This window comes from Psittacula echo, assembly GCF_963264785.1.
Source record: "Psittacula echo genome assembly, chromosome: 2".
Taxonomy (NCBI): domain Eukaryota; kingdom Metazoa; phylum Chordata; class Aves; order Psittaciformes; family Psittacidae; genus Psittacula; species Psittacula echo.
The window spans coordinates 101,765,223-101,772,565 of NC_137737.1; positions in this window are offsets into that span (position 1 = coordinate 101,765,223).

The window sequence follows — 7,343 nt, forward strand, 5'->3', positions numbered from 1 at the left end:
AGTTAATTTTAGTCTAGTTTAGTTTCGATTAGATTTTCTTTTCCTAAATCTGTCAGAGCTGATGCCCAGAAGCCTTAACCCAACGGACCTGCGTAGCCAGCAGCTGGCTGATGCACCCTTTCAGATTTGCTGGAAAAAACCCTTCCTTTGCAGCCTGAGAAAGGAAAGCTGGGGCAGGAGCGGTGCCGTGGTGGGGAGAGAGCAGTGGAAGAGCCCAGCCAGAAAGGGCCAGGGAAGACCTGACTCGGGGTGGTGCTCAATGCTACAGAGGACAGCAGCAAGTCCCGGGGCCACACTGGGGCCACCCTGGGAGTGCCGGGGCCACGCAGGGGCCACCCTGGGAGTGCTGAAGGCTGCCTCCCCCGGGATGCGGGGCACGAGGGCCAGCTGCGTGGAGCACAAGCCGCTGCCTTTGGGCCACAATAAGCCAAAGGAGCCCCATGAAGGGGCTGTGCTCGGCTGCGGAGGAGGCAAAAAACCCCGCGGACACTTGCTAGTCCAGCCTGGGGGCAAAAAAGCCTTCCTCCCCCAGCTGCAGGACACGAGGGCCACCTTCCTTGTGCATGAGCACCAGGCCATAACCCAGAGCACCAGGACCAGAGGAGCCCTGACAAGTGGTCATGCTCAGTGCTCAGAGGAAGGCAAAAAACCCCCGGGGCCAGTGCCAATCTGCCTCGGGGGAAAATTCCTTCCTGACCCCAGTGCTGGCGATCGGCTACTCCCTGAGCACGTCAGCCAGACCTGCTCCTGGTCCACAGGCTGGTTATGCCTCTAAGGGGACACTGGACCTGCCTTCTCTGCCTCCACCTGGAGCCATCTCAGGGGCTTCCCACAACAGCAAAATGCCGCTGGCCTGATCTACCCTGGGAGCAAGCACCCTTCCAGTGCCTGGCACTGGAGCTCCAAAGCACTGCCGGAGGGCACTGGCCTTATACTGCCCCAGGGCATTGTGATGCTGTGTTGGTGCGTGCTGGCACCTATGACACGGGGGTGACAGGGGCCCCGCAGCCCTGCCGGCCGCAGCCCTGCTGCTGTTGCTGCCCCTTTGCCCAGCGTGCCTTGGAGAAAGGCCTTTGGGGTGCTGGCCTTGAGGAAGTGCCTGTGCCCAGGAGGCCCAGGGGGATGTCCCTACCCATGGTGGCCACACGCTGGGCACCGCTGCTCCGTGTCTCTGTAAATTAATCCTTATGTCCAGACTGTATCAATAAAGGCTATTATACCACATACAGTTTTCAGTACGCAAAACAGCTAGGAAATATTCTGTCAGCTTCTCTGTTTGCTACTCAATGACCAAAGGGAAAGTTGTAGTAGTAAGTGAGTGATCTTTTTATGAGCCTTCTTTTTCCACAAAAGCTTTGCAGATCCCTTAAGCATTTCTGCTTTTTATTTACGAAGCAGTACATTTTGTCACTGTGATTATAGCATAGCAAAAGTCTTTAATCATTCTACTCTGCTTTGGATAGAAGTGACTGAAGGCATCTTTTGGAAGAAAAATAAAAGACTCAGTGACTACAACTTGAACATGCTGAAGACCATATCACAGTTCTCATTCATTTCATCCAGGAACTTTATCAAAGAAAAAAGCAGTGCTGAATATGTAACATGTTGTTCCAAAGCTGGAAATTATTAATGATGTAAAATAAAATTGCAGCATTTTCTTCCCAGTGCAAATGCAATGGACTTGAATGTGCTTCTCAATACACCACTAAAATCTACATTTTGTAAAGACAACACTGGGAATGCTATCATCTTAAACCCCAGGACTGAGGGCTTTCAGCTGAAACTGATAAATAAGGCTGTTCCTTTTAGAAAAAGGAGGTGGATATATCTGCAAAATGCGCTCACACAGTGAATACACAACCACAATCTCTTTTGTGGATAAAAATCAGTGTTTAGCTGGATAAAAAAATTTGCTTCACAAATGAAAATGCTTCTTTTGAGGGAAGCAGTGTCATTTTACTAAGTAGCATGCATTCAGGGCAGGTTTTCAAAGCCATGAAGAGCACTTGGATACATCAGTTAGGTGCCTTTGGACCTTCATGCCTTTGAAAAAATATCCTCCCTTGCTCTGTTAGGATTTTCTTAACACAGAATTTCGTTTCCTTTATGACTCATCTCTATCATGTCTTTGCTGTAAATAAAAAAATTCTCTTGGTTTTATAAATATGCTGATAGGCAGCATGGAAAACATTAATTACTGTAAAGCTGAAGGAGACTTTAGTAAAAGTTAGTAAAAGCATGAATTCAGGAATGTTGATTTAAATAGTATTCAACAGCTACAAAAAATGCCGTGCAACCTCACTATGATCCCACCAGAAAAGCTATTTTATCATACACAAAAAAGAATAAGATCTCTGTTTGTCTAATCTGAAAGAAAATAGAGTGAAACTTTGTTAAAAACATATTATGTAACACTAATATTACATAGTTATACAACACATCAACAAATGTAGAATACTTTTTTCATAATGATAGCCATGTTTGATAAAAAGAAAAAAATACTTTAATATAAAAAATAAAAAAATACTTTAAAAGCTTGTAATATGTAAGTATATAGCTAGTGGGAGCAACTTTTATCTGTGTATAACTGAAGGTAGATACTTAAGTATCAATCAGCATTTCATTTTTGAAGTTTGAAACGGTCTTTACTCCCTTTAATTCCCTCACAAAATTGCTGTTCACTCCAGTAGGACTGTGGTTTCCTCACTCTTGCTTAAATACTAACTCGAATGGTGGTATTATATATACTACTGAATAGTAAATTCTTCCTGTCTAGAGACAAAATTAATGAGACTTCATTTTTAAAATATTCCTGCTTCAGATTTAGAGAAAGTCAAACTACTTCTTATTAAAGCCATAAGATTTAACTAAATAGAACCATCAAATGCAAATTAATGTAAACCGAAGTGGCTATTTTTTGTTGTGTTTGAAGAGGCAATATAAGCTCCATTTAGCTAATGCTATTTTATTTTATTTTATTTTATTTTTTTTTTAGAAATTTCTTACTATTTTTGATCATTACATCAAGTTATTGTTGTCAGTTGTTCATTCTCAGTTGAACTGGTGTCAACTCGATTGTTGTACAGTTCAACTCCTTTGTCCAGAGCATTTGGGTTCAGCACTGTAAGTGAAAAACTGTCCTTAAATATATAATTTCAATGAGACTTAATCTACTCATTATCATAACATCTTCCTTTACATGTATTAAATCTTAATCACTGACTTATGTCACAGTGAGATAAGTGCCAGCCTATTACATTAATACTATTTCACCTGGCAAACAAACTTTACTCTCACAAAAAGTTTGGTTAGCTTGACAAGGCCCATCTCTCAGAAACTTATGATGTTTGGCAATTAATTTTCTCTTTTTAAAGTCTTCATTATCACAAACCAAACTAGACTTTTTTTCCAGTCTTACTGAACACCAAGAGAAACTTTGAAGTTGAATATACTAAACAGGGGTGGGGAGGGGAGGAGGCGCTTTTTGGACCTTAGTGATGAAGGCAGCATTTTAAGATTATCTTTCTAAGTAAAACCAAACATTTTTTTATATTTATCAAAGACACTACTGTAATTGTGCTTGTACGGCCTCTGTGACTGAGTCTGCAGCTTCTCTTAGCCAGGGCATGTCAGGCTGGGAGGAGGGCACCCTTCAGGAGGTGTGGTAAATTAAAATTCCTGCCCAATCTGCACTCTGTGTATTTCAAACCAACCCCCATAAGCAGGACTGTGATTTTGAAACCAATTACAATGCTGTGTTTGATTTGATGCATCATATTACATTTAAACTGGTCTAATCTGCAAAGATCTCTTCATTCCTTACTCCCAACAACGTACCCCTGATGCTTCCCTTGAACTGAACTTGGAGCTTGTGCTGCTGCAGGGGACAATTGATTCAAGCAGGATCTGCCAGGTTAATTTTCTGACAGATCAACAAGCTGATCCAACTCACAGTGATGTGTGATTGCTAGATCTAGTCAAGCTGATCCAACTCACAGTGATGTGTGATTGCTAGATCTAGTACAAGTTCTGGCAGGAAAGGGGAAAAGCAGGATCACGCTTTCATCAGCAGCCCACAGTCACACCAGATGAGCTGTGAGCTGAAACCTCATCCTTAGGCTGAGGTTTCTTGGTCAGCAACTGTGCTACTTGCCCTGCTGAGCAGTCTTCTCCTGGGGCTGCTTCCTTCCAGCCCTGCACAACCTTGTGGCTTTTCTAGGCATTAGTTTATGCAGCTGCACAGGGAGCAGGTTTAGAAAATAATGTAGGTGACAAAACAAAAATAAAATTAAGAAATATTTTATTTTTTGCAGAAGTCCTGTTCCCAGCAGATCACTTTGTCAGCCTAGTCCCCAGTGCAGCAGTACTGCTTGCATCGTAGGAGGCGACATGGGGTGAACATGACAGAAAAGGTAGCTGCTCCTTAAAACAGTCTTTTATCTATTATAGGTACTCACACCTCTATAACAGAAAGAACTGGGGTTTTAGGACTTCCCAGCTGGCTAGCCACTTTCTCTTCACACCTTCACTCTCACTTTGCAGCAGTCGACAGACCAATTTCTAATTACTTTGCCTTCCAGTAACTACAGGGGGCCTACAAGAAAGCTGGAAAGAGAGTATTTGCAAAGGTATGTAGGAATAGGACAAGGGGTGATGGCTTTAAACTGAAAGTGGGTAGATTTAGGTTAGTTATCAGGAAGAAGTTCTTTACTGTGAGGGTGGTGAGGCACAGGTTGCCCAGAGTAGCTGTGGCTGCCCCATCCCTGGCAGTGTTCAAGGACAGGTTGGATGCGGCTTGGAGCAACCTGGTCTAGTGGATTTTTTTTTTTTTTAATAATTCTTTATTTTTAAACATTTGTTACAAAGGAATAAATAAATGTTGGCACTTTTCAATCATTTTGTAAATCACTTAATACATCAATTAGGAATCACTTTATACAGTGGGAAAAAACCTGCACTTGTTCCACAAGTCTATGAAATGGGATTGACTCTGCAGGAAGCATGCTCACAAACATAAATGGGAAAATATATTTTTAATGAAGCACACTGGTACTTCTGTATTTTCCACAAAGCAGAGTGCTGTTCTTACTGCTCCGGAAATTCTTCTAGAAATTTTTTGAGAATAACATTGTTATGGTATGGGCAGAATAAATGTGATACATACATTTTGCACCTGTGTGTGGTGACTCAAACTAGTGACTACATCAGTTCTGAGCACTTCTATTCTCGTACTTATGCTCTTTCGTTCCTGACATGGAGTTCACTCCCAGACACTGACATTAAGATCTCACTCTCTTGGGCCTTGAGTGCATGAAATCCCTGATTTACAGATATGACAATGTGAAAAGGTAAGAAAACCAAAGGATAAGCGGAAAGTATTGTGCTTTGACCAAGGATAAACAGCACTTCAGCAGCAGCAGACAGATTTTCAGAGTATTTTTTCAGCTCAGTACTGCTGTTTCTGATTCCTGAACTTATCTTCCCTATCAGGGAAGAACTCTAAAGCATTTATAGGAAAAATCCTGTAACGGATTCTAGAAAGAACCTCATTCATAAACATCAAAATAACTTTAACTACTCACTTTATGCCATGGGAGGACTCTTCTGTGAAAGCTCAGTGATTTCAGATTTTCCAGTCTGCCTGTGGAAGTATGCTAAGTGGCTGATCTTTGATGAATAGCAATTAATTCCAGCAAAAGTACACTAATTGATACTAGCGGACAGTCTGTTTCTAGCCAGTCATTTACTAATTGGTCACTGGTGCAACAGAAAGTGAATGTGAGCCTTGCCACGAAAACTTTCAGGTTACTGACACATAAGATGATCACTATACTGACTTTATTTCTCTGTAATAATTTATGCTGTTTTAACTATCACTGCCCTGTAAGTTGCTAGATTCTTCCATACCATATTGTGACTATTTATATGCAGGTAGTTCTCAGCAGGTCTCTAAGGACCCTTTTCATATCAAAGTTTAATTTGTATATGATAATTTACTGTTAATGCTTCTTAGCAAGATCGCCCTAAGCAAATAGGCAATGCATCTGAAAAGGGTCATTTTTCTTTAAGAATGAAATTTAACAGAGCATTACTTACATTTTATCATTCATCTAATAATCAAAACATATTTTGTTATTGTTAATTTTAGATATCATTAATTCACAGGGGACACTTAGATGTTTTTCCAGTCTATGACTCTCTTACACAGATGCAAAAGACAAGAGTTTTATTGTCTGCTTCTAAGGAAAAACTGCTGGAGGCATTTATTTTGTTTTTCTAATGAACACCATATGAAAACAGGCACAGAGCAACTATTTAATTACATTCAGTGGTCTGCTGCGGTCTCATACATGGGCTGCTTCCTTCGCCATGACACTGAACATATTACACTGATCAGTTTATTTACAAGACTTTTGTTCTTTTTTTTTTTTCCCAACACAATAATTTCTATATTACTTTGACCTGATTTTTAGTAGAATCATAGAATAGTTAGGGTTGGAAAGGACCTTAAGAACATCTAGCTCCAACTCCTCTGCCATGGGCAGGGACACCTCACACTAAACCATGTTGCTCAAGGCTCTGTCCAACTCGGCTTTGAACACTGCCAGGGATGGAGCATTCACGACTTCCTTGGGTAACCCATTCCAGTGCCTCACCACCCTCACAGTAAAGAACTTCTTCCTTATATCTAATCCAAACTTCCTCTGTTTAAGTTTGAACCCTTTAGTCCTCGTCCTTTTGCTACAGCCCCTGATGAGGAGTCCCTCCCCAGCATCCTTATAGGTCCCCTTCAGATACTGGAAGGCTGCTATGAGGTCTCCACGCAGCCTTCTCTTCTCCAGGCTGAACAGCCCCAACTTTCTCAGCCTGTCTTCATACGGGAGGTGCTCCACTCCCCTGATCATCCTTGTGCCCCTCCTCTGGACTTGTTCCAACAGTTCCATGTCCTTTTCATGTTGAGGACATGCGAGCAGAGGGGCAGGATCATCTCTTTCGACCTGCTGGTCACTCTCCTCTTGATGCAGCCCAGGATACGGTTGGCTTTCTGGGCTGCAAGCGCATGCTGCTGGCTCATGTTCATTTTCTCATCAACCAACACCCCCTAAGTCCTTCTGCACAGGGCTGCTCTCAAGCTAGTCTCTGCCTAGCCTGTATTTGTGCTTGGGATTGCTCTAACCCTGGTTCAGGACCTTGCACTTGGAGTTGTTGAACTTCATGAGGCTGGCATCAGCACACCTCACAAGCGTGTCAAGGTCCCTCTGGATGGCATTCCTTCCCTCCAGCGTATCGACCGCACCACACAACTTGGTGTTGTCAGCAAACTTGCTGAGGGTCCACTCAAT